This window comes from Budorcas taxicolor, chromosome 6 (assembly GCF_023091745.1).
Source record: "Budorcas taxicolor isolate Tak-1 chromosome 6, Takin1.1, whole genome shotgun sequence".
In the NCBI taxonomy this organism is placed as follows: Eukaryota; Metazoa; Chordata; class Mammalia; order Artiodactyla; family Bovidae; genus Budorcas; species Budorcas taxicolor.
In genome coordinates, this window is record NC_068915.1 from 48958632 (window position 1) to 48981509 (window position 22878).

Genomic DNA, 22878 nt, shown 5'->3' on the forward strand with positions numbered 1-22878 from the left:
TTGTTTCAAATAGCATGAGTGCAATAGATTATTGCTTAATGAATCCTTCCCCAAGAGTGAAAAATTTCTGTTTCTTAGGTTCTCTTGGTATTCTTTTTGTGATTTCAGAATTAACAAGATAAATTCAAAGATAACAAATAAAGAGTAAGAAACATTTTAATATTAAAAATACATATTGCCCTTTACATTTTTTATATTTATGTGTATGTCTAAAAATAAGCATTATTTATAAAATGTCAATTTATTAAATGTGGCAGTGCAGTGCTAGTCTGCTATATGTTTTAATTATTTGAAATATTTGAGAAGAAATTTTTTAAAATTTATAAGTAATGTTTTAAAATAAAACACTTTTATATTCATTACTGATATTTAATTTTTTAACATTAATAGAAAATTGTGAACAAGTTAAAAGAAAAACAACCTTTTGAAACATATACATGTGATGTAATTACTTTTAGCCTAATTTTCAATTATATACTTACTCACATTTTATACTCTTCATACAATCACATCTTATTTTTAAATTATTTTATAATTTTATTATTATTTTAAAATAAGTGGGAAAATTTTGATTATAATAACATATTTACTATTTTTTTCAAAAGAGGCAAATGACATAATGTGAAATAAATATAGAAATTATGAATTATGTGTGTAATTTATTATATTGCTCACTTAAACATAACTTGCCATCTATAGACTATTTAGACAGGCACAATAATGATTAAATTCAGTTTCTTTTATGAAATACATAGCCTCATCCATATTTTAAAATTTTATCATTATGAAGGTATACCTATCAGGTAGAAAAATAGAACAAATGTTATTTAACAATTTGTTATCCTGGCTTGGCATGCTGCAGTCCATGGGATCATGAACAGTCAGACATGACTGAACAGCAACAACCCTGATTTATGACTTGATAACACTTATATGTTTTTTATTTGGCTGTATATTTTTTACCTTGCCCCCTACTTGAAGATTTGAGGGGCACTTGTAGGTGCACTATTTATTTAACTAAAAAAGCTTGCAATTCTCTCATTCAGTATTTTTTTTTTTCTCTGAATCTCTGGTTAATAATGATTCACTGTCAGAACCCTCTGTAAGGCAAGTGTCTAAATGCTGGAATATTTTTAGAAGTATTTGTAAGTTCTTCAAGGCTTCCCCACTCTCAATGTCTTTGTTGAGGTCTGATTTATGCCTCCAATCAGTGTTACTGTCTCAGCTACAAGCATCATCTTTGCATATATATATGTATTAATCTCTTGGGCAAGTAGACAGTGGTCCTGAGACCGGTACTGGTAAAAGTTTCCAACTAAGTAAAAAAATTGATGCTTTTGAATTGTGGTATTGGAAAAGACTCTTGAGAGTCCTTTGAACTACAAAGAAATCAAATAAGTTAGCCCTGAATATTCATTGGAAGGACTGATGCTGAGACTGAAGCTCCAATACTTTGGCCACTTGATTCAAAGAGCAGACTCATTAGAAAAAACCCTGATGCTGGAAAAGATTGAAGGTAGTGCCTTATGACCCAGCAATCCCACTGCTGGGCATACACACTGAGGAAACCAGAACTGAAAGAGACACGTGTACCCCAATGTTCATCGCAGCCCTATTTATAATAGCCAGGACATGGAAGCAACATAGATGTCCATCAGCAGACGAATGGATAAGAAAGCTGTGGTACATATACACAATGAAGTATTACTCAACCATTACAAAGAAAACATTTAAATCAGTTCTAATGAGGTGGATGAAACTGGAGCCGATTATACAGAGTGAAGTAAGCCAGAAAGAAAAACACCAATATAATATACTAACACATATATATGGAATTTAGAAAGATGGTAACAATAACCCTGTATGTGAGACAGCAAAAGAGACACAGATGTATAGAACAGTCTTTTGGACTCTGTGGGAGAGGGAGAGGGTGGGATAATTTGGGAGAATGGCATTAAAACATGTATAATATCATGTAAGAAATGAATCACCAGTCTAGGTTCAATGCAGGATACAGGATGCTTGGGGCTGGTGCACTGGAATGACCCAGAGAGATGGTATGGGGAGGGAGGTGGGTGGGGGGTTCAGGATTGGGTACTCATGTATACCCATGGCAGATTCATGTTGATGTATAAAGTAAAATATAGTAAAATAATAGTAATAATAATTAAAAAATAAAATTTGGAAAAAAAATTAAAAAATAAAACAAATAAAGTAAGAAGAATGTCCAAAAAATAAAAAAAATAAAAGATTGAAGGCAGGAGGAGAAGGGAACGACAGAAGATGAGATGGTTGGATAGCATCACTGACTCAATGGACATAAGTTTGAGCAAGCTCCAGGAGATGGTGAAGGATAGGGAAGCCTGGGATGCTACAGTCTATGGAGTAACAAATGACTCCACAGACATGACTGAGTGACTGAACAACAACAAAAAAGCAAGATTCTGCAGTAATAATTATTGATTCACAGAATTTCCACACATTCTTGGTATAGCTCAAATGGAGGGAGATCAACCTGTCAGGCTCAGGCAGCTACATTCAGTTTGCTATTTCTCTTCAATTTATAGCTAAGTACAAGCATAGATCATTATGTTGACTGCCTTTCAGAGCCACCCACCTCCAGTTGGATGGGGAAAGAGTAAAATATTGCTACAGAACTGCCCTTCCCTTGCTTATTTCTCTATAGGAAACAGGGAGGATGGGCATTGAATTCGTGACCAATGACAGTCTCTTCATACACATGTTGTTAATTCTTAAAGAAAGTCACCTGGCCTTGATGTTGGCAAGTCTGTATGGGCTCAATTTGGAAGACTATTATTTTCCTTTTTTCTCTTTAAGTAGTAGTCAAAATTAGTGTCAAACCTCCATGTAATATCTTTTTATAATGGTAAAATGTGAGATTACTTGTAATGCAAATTACCTTAAAGGAAAATGTTTTGGCTTACATAATCAGTTAATTAATCACATTATGATGTCACAAATTTAACAAACAATTATACACATGTTATCACTGGGAACTGCTTGTGAAAAAGAAAGTTCTGTGACAAAGGAATAAAAATATTAATAAATGAATATTATAAATGACAGGAAACAAAAATAATAACCATTCAAAATGTCAATACTGAGAGACACCAAGGCATGATTTGGGCTCTGAAAAGATCTTTCACTTTAAGAAAAAAATAAATTTATTTTGCACTCGGAAGGTAATTTCCTATTTTTAAAACTGCATGTCTAGCTTTGACATAAAACTAATATGTATTGATTCCTATCTCTCTGTTGTACTAGAGAATATTGATTCACATGGTAAAAAATTATTGACACCCTTATCACAGTGTTTTTGAAATTAATATTTTAACATTTTCATGAAAGCACTAATCTATTAAATCAGTAGATTAATATTCTGACCTCAGAATTCACATTTGTGAAGAAAGGATAAGGAAAGAAGACCTCTACAATATTGTAGAATTTTGTCTACTCAGCTTTTTCTCTGAGTAATCATTTGTCCTTTGGGCTCTTTTTACTGTGAATCATCAATGTTATATAGAATAATTTGTAGATATTTGACTTACATGCTCAGAAAAATAAAATCCTTTCCTAAATGTTTATATAGGTATGGTAAAGCATTTTTTTGTAAATATAATCTGAAGTCTCTAGATATACACTGTCTATTAACTTTACTTCTCAAAACACCCTTATAATATTATTTAGAGTTGGATAACCGTAGAATGGAGATATTAGAAGAATTTCCTAAATAAGAGCCAACAACTAATAGAGGCAGTTTCTGAATCCAGAGCTTTGGGTTCAGAATCTTTTTCTCACCACAAAATAGTCTCTGTTCTAATGAACAAATGTTAAAGTATTAAATAAATACTTTTGTCATGGTATGGTGATGATTATGGATTTGTGGATATATCTTCCTAATTAAAAAAGAAATTGTTTTAAATAATTTATTTGCCTAGGATTTAGAAAAACTATTAGACGAGGGGAAGTGTAGGAGGAAGAAGAGGAGGAGGGAGAAAGAGGAGGAGAGAGGAGGGGAAAAGAAGGGACTGCAGAGGGAAGAGGTGGATAGGGGAAGGGAAAGTAAAAGGAGACGATGAGACCTTCCTGTTAACTAAAGCTAAAGCAATGTTTGTTCCCAATTTACATCTTATATCAAGATGCAAACCTACTGTGCCTGCTGTACTTGATTTACAGAGAAACTGACAAATTTATACACTATTTAAGAAGCATACCGAACTCTGTTTAGTGAATAAGTCTGAGAATTAGAGACCCTCAGATTCTTACGAAACCATTGTATTTCTCCTTTCATGATCACTGATTGCTTTGATCTTATATATCACTGATGATGGAGGAGAGTAAAACTCCTTGCTTTGATTAACTGAATTCTGACAGTGGACATCTGTAACATATTAGATAATTTGGATCAGTTATAGTTTTGCTGAGTATCAGTTCAGTTCAGTCACTCAGTCTTGTCTGACTCTTTGAGACCTCATGAATCGCAGCACGCCAGGCCTCCCTGTCCATCTCCTGGAGTTCACTCAAATCCATGTCCATCGAGTCGGTGATGCCATCCAGCCATCTCATCCTCTGTCGTCCCCTTCTCCTCCTGCCTCCAATCCCTCCCAGCATCAGAGTCTTTTCCAATGAATCAACTCTTTGCGTGAAGTGGCCAAAGTACTGGAGTTTCAGCTTTAGCATCATTCCTTCCAAAGAAATCCCAGGGTTGATCTCCTTCAGAATGGACTGGTTGGATCTCCTTGCAGTCCAAGGGACTCTCAAGAGTCTTCTCCAACACCACAGTTCAAAAGCATCAATTCTTTGGTGCTCAGTTTTCTTCACAGTCCAAATCTCACATACATACATGACCACTGGTAAAACCATAGCCATGACTAGACAGACATTTGTTGGCAAAGTAATGTCTCTGCTTTTGAATATGCTATCTAGGTTGGTCATAATTTTCTTCCAAAGAGTAAGCGTCTTTTAATTTCATGGCTGCAGTCACCATCTGCGGTGATTTTGGAGGCCCCAAAAATAAAGTCTGACACTCTTTCCATTTACTTCAGTCTCAGAGGATTAGGTAAATTTGAGCAGAAGAAAGTTTTTTTCTCTGTATATAAACTTACCATCAGTCACTTTATATGCAGTATAGTGGTCTGGAATTGGGCAGAGCCATATTATAAATCTTTCATCAAAATGCACAGTCTGACAAAAATGAGAACAACTTGCAAGGTCATCTCAAGAACTAAAATACAGTTCCTCAGAAATACTATATTTTGAGCATAAAAAATGTAAACAGATGGTTATAGATATATGTGGTACTCTTGGCATATTACTTTTTCTGTGTAGCTTCACCACAAAGAACTTGGAAGCTAAGTTGAGACGTTAAAGCCATTTTTTACAAGAAAAATTATTATTATAAGACCATGTTTTTTACTTGGCTGATTGGACTAGCTCATTGAATAAACCATTTTAAAGTTGAACTTCTTTTTGATTATCTGGCACAGCATCCTTCAACTTTCCTTATCACCACATACAGTATGTGTATCTCAAAGCTTCTATCCCCTACTGGGCTATTAGCCTCCTAAGAACTGGGAAAGTATCTGTTTAATTCTATATCCTTAGTATTTAAGGCTTTAATATCATGTATAGTGAGTACTCATTAAATATATGCTTAATCTATTTGAATTATTCAAACACTACTTACTGTCAAAATATGCTAATGAGAAAATGTAAAAAATGTAGGCATATATATGCTTTACTAGAACAATATCCAACAATTATTTATTCATCCATTTGACATATATTTATTAAGAACTTACCATTTGTCAGATGCAATGTTTGGCTTTGGGCTTCCCAGGTGGTGCAATTACGGTAAAGAATCCACCTGCAATACAGGAAATAAGGGAGAGCAGGGTTCAGTCCCTGAGTTGGGAATATCCTCTGGAGTAGGAAATGACAATCAACTTCAGTATTCTTGCCTGGGAGATTCCATGGATAGAAAAGTCTGATAGGATACCGTCCATGGAGTTGTAAAGAGTTGGGCATGATTGAGCAACTGAGAACACATGCATACCTGGCTTGAGAGATACATTAGTGAAAAAGACATCCAGAGTTGACACCATCAAGTAGCTGATTATTTGCTAGATAAAGCATACAAGAGGTTAAATGACATGGATCAGTTAAGTTGAATTCAGTCGCTATCATGTCTGATTCTTTGTGAACCCATAAACTGCAGCAGGCCAGGCCTCTCTGTCCATCACCAACATCTGGAGTTTATCCAAACTCATGTCCATTGAGTCGGTGATGTCATCCAACCATCATCCTCTCTCATCCTCTTCTCCAACTGCCCCCAATCATTCCCAACATCAGGGTCTTTTCAGATGAGTCAGCTCTTCAATCAGGTGGCCAAAGTATTCGAGTTTCAGCTTCAGCATCAGTCCTTCCATTGAACACCCAGGACTGATCTCCTTTAGGATGGACTGGTTGGATCTCCTTGCAGTCCAAGAGATTCCCAAAAGTTTCCTCCAACACCACAGTTCAAAAGCATCAACTGTTCTGAGCTCAGCTTTCTTTATAATCCAACTCTCATATCCATACACGACTACAGAAAAACCATAGCCTTGACTAGACAGATTCTTTTTTGACAAAGTAATGTCTCTGCTTTTTAATATGCTGTCTAGGTTGGTCATAACTTTCCTTCCAAGGAGTAAGCATCTTTTAATTTCATGGCTGCAATCAACATATGCAGTGATTTTGGAGCCCAAAAAATTAGTCAGCCACTGTTTCCACTATTTCCCCATCTATTTGCCATGAAGTGATGGGACCAGATGCCATGATCTTCGTTTTCTGAATGTTGACCTTTAAGCCAGCTTTTTCACTCTCCTCTTTCACTTTCATCAAGCAGCTCTTTACTTCTTCTTCACATTCTGCCATAAGGGTGGTGTCATCTGCCTATCTGAGGTTACTGATGTTTCTCCCAGCAATCTTGATTCCAGCTTGTCCTTCATCCAGCCCAGCATTTCTCATGATGTACTCTGCATAATTTAAACAAGAAGAGTGATAATATATAGCCTTGACAGAGTCCTTTTCCTATTTGGAACCAGTCTGTTGTTCCATGTCCAGTTCTAATTGTTGCTTCCTGACTTGCATACAGGTTTCTCAAGAGGTAGTCTGGTATTCCCATCTCTTTCAGAATTTTTCCCAGTTTGCTGTGATCCACACAGTCAAAGGCTTTGACATAGTCAATAGAACAGAAATAGATGTTTTTCTGGAACTCTCTTGCTTTTCTGATGATCCAGCAGATGTTGGCAATTTGATCTCTGGTTCCTCTGCCTTTTCTAAATCCAGCTTGAATATCTGGAAGTTCATGGTTCATGTATTAATGAAGCCTGGTTTGGAGAATTTTGAACATTACTTTACTAGCATGTGAGATGAGTACAATTGTGCAGTAGTCTGAGCATTCTTGGACATTGCCTTTCTTAGGGATTGTAATGAAAACTGACCTTTTCCACTCCTGTGGCCACTGCTGAGTTTTCCAAATTGCTGACATATTGAGTGCAGCACTTTCACAGCATCATCTTCCAGGATTTGAAATAGCTCAGCTGGAATTCCATCACCTCCACTAGCTTTGTTCATAGTGATGCTTCCTCAGGCCCTCTTGACTCACATTCCAGGATATCTGGCTCTAGGACAATGATTACACCATTGTGATTATCTGGGTCATGAAGATCTTATTTGTACAGTTCTTCTGTGTATTCTTAATAACACAAAACATGATGTTTGTAATGAGAGGAAAAATATATAATACATTAGAGGGACAATCATTAAACATTCATGATGCTGGGTGTTGTGGCACAGGCTCAGGAATGCCTTCTCCTGCTCATTGTGCACACATCAGTTTTGAGAAAACCACCTCAAGGAAAATTGCTTTCATACAATACAACCCTGCTTTGTAGCCACAGTTGATACCATCAGAGATAGAAACTTGATACAACCTGAGACAATCAAAAACTTTTCCCTGAATATTGATTACAAATTTTGTTCAAGTATTCAGTTTCTGAAATGAAGTTGACAATACTAGACACCTAATTGTTTTTCTTGTTTAGTTGCCAAGTCTATCTGACTCTTTTGTGATCCCATGGAACTGTCACCCACCAGGCTCCTCTGTCCATGGTACTTTCCAGACAAGAATACTGGAGTGGGTTACCATTTCCTTCTCCAGGGGATCTTCCTATCTCAGGAACTGAACTTGCATCCCCTGCGTTCACAGGCAGATTCTTTACCACTGAGCCACCTGGGAAGACTAGTACATGTTGATAAAAATAAAAATAAATGTATTGCCAGTCATGTGACTTAAATATATGAAAAAGGAGTTTTCAAAAAAAATTATAGGCATTATCCATGTAATTGCTTGGTTGCTGCTGCTGCTAAGTCACTTCAGTCGTGTTTGACTCTGTGTGACCCCATAGACGGCAGTCCACCAGGCTCCCCCCGTCCCTGGGATTCTCCAGGCAAGAACACTGGAGTGGGTTGCCATTTCCTTCTCCAATGCATGAAAGTGAAAAGTGAAAGGAAGTCGCTCAGTCGTGTCTGACTCTTCATGACCCCATGGACTGCAGCCTCTAGGCTCCTCTGTCCATGGGATTTTCCAGGCAAGAGTACTGGAGTGGGGTGCTTTTACAGATTCTAATATATAATTTTAAGATGAAATTGAATTGTAAATGACTTAGAACATGATTGACCCAATTTTTAAAATGTCTATTTTAAGAAAGTTTACTTGAAGATTTTGAGTTGAAATTTTCATACAATAGTCTAATACTGAGTCACTCAGTGCTTTGGAGATGACAAACATTGGTAAGTACTTAATATATAGATATTGAACTGAATTAAATTGAAGCCAATTCCCAACATTTCTGAAAAATTTTTGGCATGTTTATTTAAATTTTAAAGTATGTATAAAAAATCTACAAGCAATAAGTGCAGGAGAGTGAAGTGAAGTCAATCAGTTGTGTCCGACTCTTTGTGACCCTGTGGACTGTAGCCTACCAAGCTCCTCTGTCCATGGGATTCTCCAGGCAAGAGTACTGGAGTGGGTTGCCATTTCCTTCTCCAGGGGATCTTCCCAACCCAGGGATAGAACCCAGGTTTCCCTCATTGGAGGCAGACGCTTTAACCTCTGAGCCACCAGGGAAGCCCGAAAAGGGAACCTTCTTGCACTTCTGGTGGGAATGTAAAGTGATACAGCCACTATGGAAGACAGTATGGAGATTCTTTTAAAAACTAGGAATAAAACCACCATATAACCTAGCCATACCACTTCTAGGTATATACCCGGAGGAAACCAAAACTGAAAAAAATACATGCACTCAATGTTCATTGCAATACTGTTTACAATAGCTATAACAGGGAAGCAACCTACATGCCTATGATAAAGAAACTGTGGTACATGTATACAATGGAAAACTACTCAACTATAAAAAGGAACACATTTGTGTCAATTCTAATGAGGTGGTTGAACCGTGAGCCTATTATACAGAGTGAAGTAAGTCAGAAAGAGAAAAACAATTATTGTATATAAATGCATATATATGGAATCTAGAAAGATGGTCAGAGAAGGCAATGGCACCCCACTCCAGTACTCTTGCTTGGAAAATCCCATGGATGGAGGAGCCTGGTAGGCCACAATCCATGGGGTCGCTAAGAGTCAGGCATGACTGAGCGACTTCACTTTCGCTTTTCACTTTCATGCATTGGAGAAGGAAATGGCAACCCACTCCAGTGTTCTTGCCTGGAGAATCCCAGGGACCGGGGAGCCTGATAGGCTGCCCTCTATAAGGTCGCACAGAGTCAGACATGACTGAAGCGACTTAGCAGCAGCAGAAAGATGGTACTGATGAACCTATTTGCAAGGCAGCAATGGAGATGCAGACATAGAGAACAGATCTATGAACAAGAGTAAGGGAGAGGAAGAAGAGGGTGAGATGAATAGAGAGAGTAGCATGGAAGCATATACATTATCATATGTAAAATATATAGACAGTGGAAATTTGTTGTATGACACAGGGAATGCAAACCAGGGCTGTGTAATAGCATAGAGGAGTGGGAAAGTGTGGGAGGTGGGAGTAGGTTCAAGAGGGAGGAGAAATAGGTATCCCGATGGCTAATGCATGTTGATGTACAGCAGAAATCAAACCAGTATTGTAAAACAATCATCAATCAATTAAAAATAAATATAATTAAAAATATACATAAGATGCAGAGTTTAAAATGTTTGCATATGGAAAAAATAAAGTGCTCAGTTTCTTACATAATTAGCATTATTGAAGTTAATTTTTTTAATTGACTTAAAATAGTGACCAAAATTGCTCTTAATTATAACAGGTGGTCTAAATTAGTACATTTATGAAAAATAGTCTAGATAAAAGTCATGATTTCTTTAGCATTCATGTCAGAAATTTTACTTCTAGGTATTTATTTCATAGAAGTGATTGTGGATATAATATCTAATCATATTGTTCATCCCAATACAGTTTGGAATGGAAAAATTTGTGAACCACCTAACTGTCTAAGAATAGAAAATGATTGAGTAAATTTTCATAGACTATCATATATGACTATGCAATTATCAAACATTATATTGTAGAATGATATTTAATGGCTTGGAAAATGATCAGGAGTCAATGTTAACCAAAGAAGCAGATAAAATATTACTGTGCAAACAAAAATGTCACTTAATTCATATGTATCACATGTTTAGGGTGTTTTATTTTTTCTTTTTAAATTCTGTTTCACTGCTTTAAAATCTTTTCTTCAATGTCTACACCTTACTAGTTATGATGGATGAGATTATAACGTGGTAGCAGGCAGGCCATGATCACAATATAAGGAAAATTTAGTTCTCACTTGTGCAAATTGCACTGCTTGTCCAAGGGAGTCTATGGGGTAGTATTCCTCCAGAAATTCAGAATGCTTCAGTTTTGTGGTTCCGTAATTTCACATCCTGGAATGTGAAGTCAAGTGGGCCTTAGGAAGCATCACTACAAACAAAGCTAGTGGACGTGATGGAATTCCAGTTGAGCTTTTTCAAAACCTAAAGATGATGCTGTGAAAGTGCTGCACTCAATAAGTCAGCAAATTTGGAAAACTCAGCCATGGTCATAGGAATGGAAAAAGTCATTTTTCATTCCAATCTAAAAGAAAGGCAATGGCAAAGAATGCTCAAACTACCACACAATTGCACTCATCTCACACACTAGGAAAGTAATGCTTAAAATTCTCCAAACCAGGCTTTAGTAATATATGCACCGTGAACTTCCAGAGGTTCAAGCTGATTTTAAAAAAGGCAGAGGAACCAGAGATCAAATTGCCAACATCTGCTGGATCATCAAATGAGTAAGAGTTCTAGAAAAACATCTATTTCTTCTTTATTGACTATGCCAAAGTCCTTGACTATATGGATTACAATAAACTGTGGGAAATTCTGAAAGAGATGGGAATAACATACCACCTTCTGAGAAAGTTGTATGTAGGTCAGGAAGCAACATTTAGAACTGAACATGAAACAACAGACTTTTTCCAAATAAGAAAAGGACTGTCAAGGGTGTATATTATCACTCTGCTTATTTAACTTATATGCAGAGTACATCATGAGAAATGCTGGGCTGAAGCACAAGCTGGAATCAGGATTACTGGAAGAAATATCAATAACCTCAAATATGCAGCTGACACCACACTTATGGCAGAAAGTGAACAAGAACTAAAAAGCCTCTTGATGAAAGTGAAAGAGGAGAGTGAAAAACTTGGCTTAAAGCTCAACATTCAGAAAACTAAAATCATGGTGTCTGGTCCCATCACTTCATGGCAAATAGATGGGGAAACAGTGGAAACAATGGCTGACTTTTTTGGGGGGCTCCAAAATCTCTGAAGATTGTAATTGCAGCCATGAAATTAAAAGATGCTTACTCCTTGGAAGTAAAGGTATGAGCAACCTAGATAGCATATTCACAAGCAGAGACATTACTTAGTCAACAAAGATCTGTCTAGTCAAGGCTATGGTTTTTCTATTAGTCATGTGTTCATACATGCTAATAGAAAAACCATAGCCTTGACTAGACAGATCTTTGTTGATAAAGTAATGTCTCTGCTTGAGAGTTGGATTATAAAGAAACCTGAGCACTGAATAATTGATGCTTTTGAACTGTGATGTTGGAGAAGACTCTTGAGAGTCACTTGGACTGCAAGGAGATCCAATCAGTCCATCCTAAAGATCAGTCCTGGGTGTTCACTGGAAGGACTGATGCTGAGGCTGAAACTCCAATACTTTGGCCACCTAATGTGAAGAGCTGACTCTTCTGAAAAGACCCTGATGCTGAGAAAGATTGGGGGCAGTAGGAAAAGGGGATGATAGAAGATAAGATGGTTGGATGACATCACCTACTCAGTTGACATGAGTTTGGGTAAGCTCCAGGAGTTAGTGATGGACAGGGACCCCTGGTGTGCTGTGGTTCATGGGTTCACATACAGTTGGACATGACTGAGTGACTGAACTGTACTGAATTCCAGCATAACTTCTTCTTTGCAAGTAGAGTGGCAAAGACAAAGAAACTAAAACATTACACACAAGCTCTTCATTATCTCAGCAGAAACACATATATCTGTTCATGGTCCAAAGTCTGGCCCCACCAAATGGGAGGAGTACTGTCATTCATCTGTTGATCCAGACTTGAAGGGTAGACATTGATGAACTTTAGTAACTGAGAAAAACAGGTGTCAATTATTATGTTTATATGTATTTTTAAAAATTTTCAGAGGGTATATTTGAATCAAGAAGGAAAGGTAGCATAAACTCACAACTTGGGAAGATTGCAAAAATATTAACAGTTTAAAAGTATAAAATATATATTTTTAACTAATGTATTGCAAATGTTTTAGTCTCAACAGGCATATTCAAATATAAAAGGTGTATTAGCATCTAAAGTGTGGGAAAATATCTGAAAATGACAAATGATTAAGCAATTTAAATCAAGTTCTTTTAAATTAATTTTAACCTCTAGATATAAATTATATCCCAGGATAAGGAAAAATTTTTTATATTGGAGTCATTGAGAATTATTTTTTTTTGGAGAATTATTAAAACAAGATATCAAAGTTAGAAATTTAAAAATGCTCTTTTAATTTAAAACAGGTGATAAGGGTCATTCCTAATATATACTGGATAATAATTCTGATCATAATTTTTGTCTAAAGGCAATAGTTTTTGAACATATACAAGATAACATGATAATGACTAGTAGTATTTATAATACATTTTGTTGAATATAATGTTAAAATAAGAAAGATATTTAATTTTTTGTATTAATTTCTGCTCAGTCCTACCTTATTTATAGCCATGTCTGTCTACAAGTAATAACCATTATATACAACCACTTAGTACATTAAAGATAACTAATACATTAATACTGATTTGCATCAGTATTATGTAAACTGAGTATGGGGAATGGGAATGTGTGTGCTCAGTCGTTTCTGACTCTTTGTGACCCCATGGTCTGTATCCGCCAGTCTCCTCTGTCCATGGAATAATCCAGGTAAGAATACTGGTGAAGTGTCATTTATTACTCCAGGGGACTTTCCTGACCTAGAGATCAAACCCACATCTCTTGCCTCTCCTTCATTGGCAGGTGGATTCTTTACCACTAGTGCTATGTAAACAGATTGTGAGTAAATAATTTTATAGTGTTAATCCATTCCTTCTTTTTTTTTTTATAGTCAAACTCAGAGCTAAAGTTTATTACAGTGAAAGGATATAAAGCTCGTACAAATCAGCAAAGGAGAAGGCCCCTGGAGCAAAGGCCAGAGAAAACCAGGGCAGACTTCGAAGTATCCTCTCCCAGTGGAGTCACTCAGGAAGCATTTAAACGCTTCAGCAGTGATGATCATTGCTAAGAATCTATTTAGGCTAGGTTTGCTCAAGATATCATATATCTGATTAATACAAATTGATTTAACATAAATATTAATTCAGTTACTTTATTTTCCAGCTTACTTTTGTGTGTCTCTTCCTTTTGAAAGCTAGACGAATATATGAAAAAATATTTTGGTGGTTAATGCTTGACGTTGTTGATAAAATATTACAAAAATTTTATGATTAAAATTCAAAAATAAAATATTTAAATTTATTTCATTTTTAAGAGGTTTTGCTGAAGTCAATGACCATAAAATGTTCAATCTCCATAAAATTGTATCAAGATTATTGCAGAAACAAATCCCTATTCCACAATAAGAGTTCTAGTCAAGTACAGAGATTGGTTAGTTCTTAATGCTACAGGGTACAATTTGCAAATTATACCCACTGGTCAAATTCAGCCTGTCATCTGGTTTTTAAAATAACTTTTAGTCAAAACCAGCAATGTAATATATTTACACATATTTTATGATGTTTTGTGCTATAAAAGCAGAGTTGAGTCATTGAGACAGCTACCTTATAACTGATCCTTTGCAGAAAATGTTTGGTGAGCCCTGCCTTATGAGTATCTCTACAATTATTATTATTTTGTAACATTTAATAATGTATGACCACATAGATCAATATATTTAAAAAGGTAAATCAAATAAGGAATTTTAAATTCAGTCTCTGAAATTTAAAGAGAAAAATAAATGGCTACTTTGAAACATAATTAATAATTTTATATTTTTCACTTGTGTATAATTATACTGCAAACTTTAGTAGTTCTTGGTAAAATTTAAATGCAATGCCAGTTACAAAACATTGGTTAGTCTTCATCATACGTGTACTCTCATTGTATGATTAAATAGTAAAGTGTTCAAAAAAAGGTTTTAAAACTCAAATATGGTTGACTATACACTTTTTCATTTCTTTCAACTTACATAATATACCTTAATATTTTACCAGTATCAAATATATGGCAATATGACTTTGTGGAAATAGAATTAGACAACATTCATAACAAATATTACATTATTGTCTTTCCATTAGTTTGGTTATCTCTAACAATTCACATTAAAACTCTCCATTTTACCTTATTAAATTAAGATAGTAAAACTTGCTTGGAAAAATAGATCGGTATGCATGGAATTATTTGAAATATTAACTATTACATGAATTTGCATGTCAATTTACCAGCTGTGATTATTAAGTACTATGTTTTGTGTGTGTTTGTATAATATGTATGGTTTGCATGTGATGACATGGGTGTAGTCTTATTAACAACCTACATTTTATCCATATCAGTTTAAATTTTTGAAAGATGCATCTCACTTTTAGTTCCAATAATAAAGGAAAACTTTTTAAAACATAAGCCAGATCGTTTGATCCCTTTGATCAAAACACTCTTCTGGCTTCCATGTAATTGGAGCAAACATCATATTGGCAAAATTCTCCCATAACCTCATCTTTTATTAATCTCCCAATTGTTTCTTCCGTTCAAACCATAATCTTTCATAAACTCATCTTAAGGCTTTTGTACTGGCTAGGTTCCAATGCCTACAGTACTGTTCCCAAGTTATTTGCATGACTCACTTCCTGATTTGTTCAGATGTTTGATTTAAAAATAAATTTGTCTCAATATTTCTGTAGGTGAAACTTTGCAGGTAAGTGATTCCCTAAGTTTGTGTTTACATACATGTATCCTTATTTTGACTTCATTTTCAGCATTATTTGTTGTAGGTGTAAAATTTTAGTTTGATACATATTTTCTTTCCATATTTAAAACATTTTACTCTATTGTTTGCCCATTTTCATCATTTCTATTGATGCCAGCTATTAATTTTACTGATTCTTCTTGGTAATAAAATGCTTTTTATGATTTTTCCCTCTGCTTTTGATTTTTGGTATAATGATGAGCTTACTCGGCATTCACAGTACTTCTTGAACTTAAAGTTTGACGTGTTCCAACAGAGAAATACCCCAAGGAAGGATGAAGTTGTGACCAATTAAGAATTGGGAGATGAATGACATGGTTGGTGATGGAAATCTAGATAGGGTACCAGTTGTTTTTATTCCAAGCTTGCTATATACAATATTTTTTGAAGCAGGGTTGAAAACTGTGCCACATGGATCAAATATGGCTTACAGCTTGTTTTATATAGTTTGCAATATAGTTTGCAAAGTCTAAGTATTCATTATCTCACCTTCTACGGGAAACGTCTGCAGAACTCTAATTTAGAGGAAGAGTATAATCTTTCAAGTCAGGCCATTATGGTTAAAAAACAAAACAAAACAAAAATTTCATTCTAATAAATACTAAAACCCTTTCTATTTCATTTAATTTTCTGAAATTTGCTTGATCTTTGTATACAGTGGCAATAAGATTATCTTACAGAATTAGTATGAACACTAAATAAGAGAATGTGTGCAAGAATCCAAATACCGCAATGTGGTACATAATGGACACTTAGAAAGTGTTATTTAAAGCAAAGGAGAAAAGGAAAGATATAAGCATCTGAATGCAGAGTTCCAAAGGATAGCAAGAAGAGATAAGAAAGCCTTCTTCAGGGCTCAATGCAAAGAAATAGAGGAAAAGAAGAGAATGGGAAAGACTAGAGATCTCTTCAAGAAAATTAGAGATACGAAGGGAACATTTCATGCAAAGATGGGGTCGATAAAGGACAGAAATGGTATGGACCTAACAGAAGCAGAAGATATTAAGAAGAGGTGGCAAGAATACATGGAAGAACTGTACAAATAAGATTTTCATGACCCGGATAGTCACGATGGTGTGATCACTCACCTAGAGCCAGATATCCTGGAATGTGAAGTCAAGTGGGCCTTAGAAAGCATCACTATGAACAAAGCTAGTGGAGGTGATGGAATTCCAGTTGAGCTGTTTCAAATCCTGAAAGATGATGCTGTGAAAGTGCTGCACTCAATATGTCAGCAAATTTGGAAAACTCAGCAGTGGCCACAGGACTGGAAAAAGTCAGTTTTCATTCCAATCCCAAAGAAAGGCAATGCCAAAGAATGCTCAAACTACTGCATAATTGCACTCATCTCACATGCTAGTAAAGTAATTCTCAAAATTCTCCAAGCCAGGCTTCAGCAATACATGAACAGTGAACTTCCTGATGTTCAAGCTGGTTTTAGAAAAGGCAGAGGAATGATGGATCAAATTGCCAACATCTGCTGGATCATCCAAAAAGCAAGAGAGTTCCAGAAAAACATCTATTTCTGCTTTATTGATTATGCCAAAGCCTTTGACTGTGTGGATTACAATCAACTGTGGAAAATTCTGAAAGAAAAGGGAATACCAGACCACCTGATCTGCCTCTTGAGAAATCTGTATGCAGGTCAGGAAGCAAGAGTTAGAACTGGACATGGAACAACAGACTGGTTCCAAATAGGAAAAGAAGTACGCCAAGGCTGTATATTGTCACCCTGCTTATTTAACTTCTATGCAGAGTACATCATGAGAAACTCTGGGCTGGAAGAAACACAAGCTGGAATCAAGATTGCTGGGAGAAATATCAATAACCTCAGGTATGCAGATGACACCACCCTTAAGGAAGAGAGTGAAGAGGAACTAAAAAGCCTCTTGATGAAAGTAAAAGAGGAGAGTGAAAAAGTTGGCTTAAAGCTCAACATTCAGAAAATGAAGATCATGGCATCTGGTCCCATCACTTCATGGGAAATAGATGAAGAAACAGTGGAAACAGTGTCAGACTTTATTTTTTTGGGCTCCAAAATCACTGCAGATGGTTACTGCAACCATGAAATTAAAAGACGCTTACTCCTGGGAAGAAAAGTTATGACCAACAAGATAGTATATTCAAAAGCAGAGACATTACTTTGCCAACTAAGGTCCGTCTAGCCAAGGCTATTGTTTTTCCAGTGGTTATGTGTGGATGTGAGAGTTGGACTGTGAAGAAGACTGAGCACTGAAGAATTGATGCTTTTGAACTGTGGTGTTGGAGAAGACTCTTGAGAGTCCCTTGGACTGCAAGGAGATCCAACCAGTCCATTCTGAAGGAGATCAACCCTGGGATTTCTTTGGAAGGAATGATGCTAAAGCTGAAACTCCAGTACTTTGGCCATCTCATGTGAAGAGTTGACTCATTGGAAAAGACTCTGATGCTGGGAAGGATTGGGGGCAGGAGGAGAAGGGGACGACAGATGATGAGATGGCTGGATGTCATCACTGACTTGATGGATGTGAGTCTGAGTGAACTCCAGGAGTTGGTGATGGACAGGGAGGCCTGGCGTGCTGTGATTCATGGGGTCGCAAAGAGTTGGGCACTCCTGAGCGACTGAACTGAACTGAACTGAACTGAACTGAATGTTCCTCTGTATTGTTCATAATAGACAATCTCATGGCACAAATACCTCAAGTCTGGAACTTTGTAACAACTAGCTGGATATCCTTCTACTGTTTCCATTCTCTTCTCTTCTAGCTAACTTTGGTGTTCAGTCACCATGACCTGTCTGACTCTTCATGACCCAATGGACTGCAGCAGTCCAGACTTCCCTGTCCTTCACCAACTTCAAGAATTGTTCAAGTTCATGTGAAAGCTAACTTTATATGACTGTATTTAATTATAATATGTGCTTTTATTCATGCATAGTATGAGGAGCCATTAATTTTTTTAACTGGAATTTTAGTTCTTATACAATGTTGTGTTAGTTTCAGGCAGACAACAAAGTGAGATTTTATATATATATATATATATGCACACACATATATATATATATTACTTTTTGGATTCTTTTCCCTTATGAGTTATTATAAAATATTGACTATAGTCCTCTGTGCTATACAGTAGATCTCCAAGCACATCCTGCATACTACATATCTATTTTCACACTATTTTATATATATATATATATATATATATATATATATATATATATATATATGGCACTTTTCGTTTTCCTTTATTTCATTCAAGAGTGACTTTGCCCAATTTAGAATAAAAGTGACTTTTTCTAGTGCAGAATGAATCCACACTGAATAATCAAATGTGTAACATGAAGACTTAATACTTCCAATAATACAAGAAGGGAAATATATTTTTTGTTGTTTTGGCTGTTCTTAAAGACTCAGTGCATTAAAATGCCCCGATTTTAATGGGCCATTAAGGAGCTCTTTGACTGAACATGAAGGGCTTTTCTGACAGATGTATGTAATGGAAATTATAAGTATTCAAGGGATAATTAAAAAAGAAATGAACAGCCCCAATATTAGGAGATCTCAACCTGCGATATCATACAGTTAAGCTGCCAAGAAGAGTAACCACTACCTGAACCTTGCTGGCTCAACATCCATTCCTGTTTATCTCCTTATAATCAAAAACATGGAAAATTTAACTTGCCTGGAATCTAACAGAATGGCACTAAATGCCTATTCTTCTTGTGAGTGGAAAATTCATTTTTTTAGACAAAGTGTTATTTGACCCAGCCATCTGCTCAATGGAGGTGATGCCAAACCTATGTCATGATTTTTTTTTAATAGTGTTACCTTTGGGGTACTTTATAAAGATTCTACCCAAAAACATCTTTCTGTAGGAAACTTTAAGAACCTTGTTACTAAGGAGGAACTCCTTAATTTAAATATGCTAAAAGCCATGAACTAGAGCATTATGGAAGGGCAGTACTATATGTTTGTTGCAGACTACTTTATGTGATACTGTACGTTTTGCATGAAGCTTCTTTATAATATTATTTGGGGGATTATTTCCCAAATAGTATGTCCCAAACTATTTTATAAAACTTTGGTTTTCAACTGTAGCATGTGTCAAAGTCTTCCAAAGTGTTCATTAAATCCGAGATCACTGGACCTTGACCACAGAGTTACTGATTTAGCAGGACCAGCGTGAATTCTTATATTTATATATCTAACAATTCCCCAGGTGCCGCTGTTGCTTGTGGTGGAACAATTGGAGAAACATTGATATAATACAGAAAACACAGAAAGATTATTTTATTATGCAATAATTCTGTGGGATAATAGGCTTGAATTTTCCATTCTGAGTACCACAGTCTTTTGTGCAATGGCCTCAACTAGTGTACTTCATTCAAATATCTATATAATGTCTTTTGCAGACATTTTTAAAATTTAAAATGGGTTCTTCACATATTGTCAAATCCTCACAATCGAGTTAGAATGTATGATTTATCTGTTTAAGAACTTATATTGTATATAGATATGTGTATGTATGTGTGTATGTATATATGCATTGCATATGCATATATATGTATATCTATCATATTTATAATATTGTATTACACATGCATGTTCAAAAAATTATCAAATCTAAAATTATTACAATTTATTTAAATTGTAAGCTCAGTTAGATGTGATTTAAGTTGTGTCTATAAGCTAATCATTTTTCATTTTCTTATCTGGTTCTTGATAATACATTGATGCCATGATCTGAGTAGCTACTTAAAAATGTAATGATCTTTTTATCCCTTTTCCTGCCTCATTCCCTTCTTATTTTTATAAAACACTTTTTTATTTGATTCCAGAGAAATCTTCCTCTTTCTTTAGTTTTTATTCTTTTATATTTCAAATGTGAATTTTGTTTTGATAGTTCTAATTATTCATATTTTATATTAACACAGTTATTAACCATGCTAAAATTTTCAGATGTCCTCTTCAAAATGCCAACTTCACAGAGTATTTTTGCATCTTTTCCAAAAATATTTTTATGGTCTGAAGTATGATTTGAAGGAATTGATCTTTGTAGTGCTGGACTGGTGGAAGGGGATTATAGCCCGTGAATTTTTGGTGGAAGGCGAACTTCTTCAGGTTTTTTTATGAATTGAAAAATCTTTCAATCTAGTCATAAATAATTGACTGATATTTTTTGTTCTAAGATGAGCAGCCATCCCCCTTTGTTGTGGTCTCTTATGATTAGTTATGTTAATAGCAAAAATACATGACCATATTAGACACTGTTCTTATTGTTGAAGAATTCTTCAAGTCACAAACAAGTTGAACTGTCATTAGTTTTGTCAAAGGTTTGTATAATTTTTTTTTTTAAGATCTAACCAGAGAAGAACATATTGAAGAATTGACTTGACGTTTGGCTTGCATAAAAGAAATAAGAAATCAGAACATGGATTATAAATTCTTTGGAAAAGATTTTGCTGTCTTTTATCCACTTTCTTTGAACTTTTCAGTTAGAGAAATAGATTATCTTTTGAATAGTTCTATTCAAAATAATTTACTTGATGATGAATATCATATATGAAACAAAAATTCATTTTCCTTGATCCTTTGTAATGATAATCCATAAAAATTATTTGTTATTAGATAAAAAACATAAACAAGGCTCCCTTTTTTAAGAAAAAAATTGCTTTTTTAAGAAAAACTTGTTTTTCAGAATGAAAATGCTAATGGCTATATAAACATATATATGTATATCTGAAATTAATAACATGTCTTCAATCTCTGTTAACTGAATTGGTCATTATATTGGCTGGGAATGGAAAAATCCTTAAAAATGTTGCAAATAATAACTTAAAATGTCTTCCTCACCATGTCCCTCAGAAATGAACTTCTTCCCAAGCTGTCCATAAACATGAACTCTCTCAACATATAATTTATTGATTATTTTTTAAGTCCAGAGTTGTAATTATAAACAAGCTTTTCTTCATGGTTTTCATGTCATTAGAATAATTATTGTTTAACCACTGCCCTCTTTATAAAGTAGAAAATAAATGGTTTCAAACAAGACTCATCATTCAATTTGTGGTTAATTGATATAATTAGAGTATATTTTGTCATTTATCTTTCTAAACTGATAATACTGTGAAAAATGTGTAGCTTCTTTGCATTCTCTTTCTTGAAATATTTGACAAGTTCTCTTATATTTTGGAGAAAGCATGTTTTCTGGTTTTAAAGTTTACTTACAGAAGTTTTTCAGCTTTTCATGTGCTAGTGAAACATTCATACAAATTTTGAAAATTTTTATTGTAGTGTTTTTCAGAGATTTTTGGCAGGCTTTATGTGGATGTTGCATGGTGCGTTCTCAATTGGGTCCCACTCCTTTGCAACCCTATGGACTGTAGCCTGCCAGGCTCCTCTATCTGTGGGATTTTCCAGGTATGAATATTAGTGTAAGTTGCCATTTTTTCCTCCAGGGGGTCTTTGAGACTCAGGCATCAAACTCATCAAACTCGAATCTCCTGTGTCTCTTGTATTGCATGTGGGTTCTTTAACACTGAGCCACCTGAGAAGCCCATGGTAGACTTAGACCTGTATATTAATTGTCTCAATAAATAATGATTGCTGAAGAAGTGTATATCATATCTGTTTTCTGACAAATCTAACATAACAATTTCATTATAATTTCATATTTAATGATAACATTAATTTCATAATATTATGATTAAGCCTTAGTCACATGGCTTAACTTTTAAGATTAATTTTGGAATTATTCTAAAGCAGTGGTTCTATAATGGATTAATTCTTCACCCAAGTGTTAGTTTAATAATGTATACAGAAAATTTTTGTTGTTATAACAAGTGTGGAAAGAGGAAAGGGGTGGTTGCTATTGCCATCTATGATGGAGGCCAGGGATGCTGCTAAACATTCTATAATGAATAGGACATTTCCCCACACTAAAGAAATATCTATCTCTAAATGCCAATAGTGCTGATGTTTAAAGCCTGATCAAGAGTATCTCACTCAACACAGTCTATAAGCATGATAAAATTTGAAATCTCATTGAAAACTATCCTTTCTGTATAGTCTTGCATTAGCATCAACTTATGATGAGCTGATTAGTCATTCTACATTATCCTTTCTGATTTCTCTGACCATTATGATATATGCAATGACAGTGGATCTTAGCTGTGAAGAAAACTTGAAGAATGGAAATAAGACCTCACCCTTTTGGAATAAGTATTTACTTTTTGTG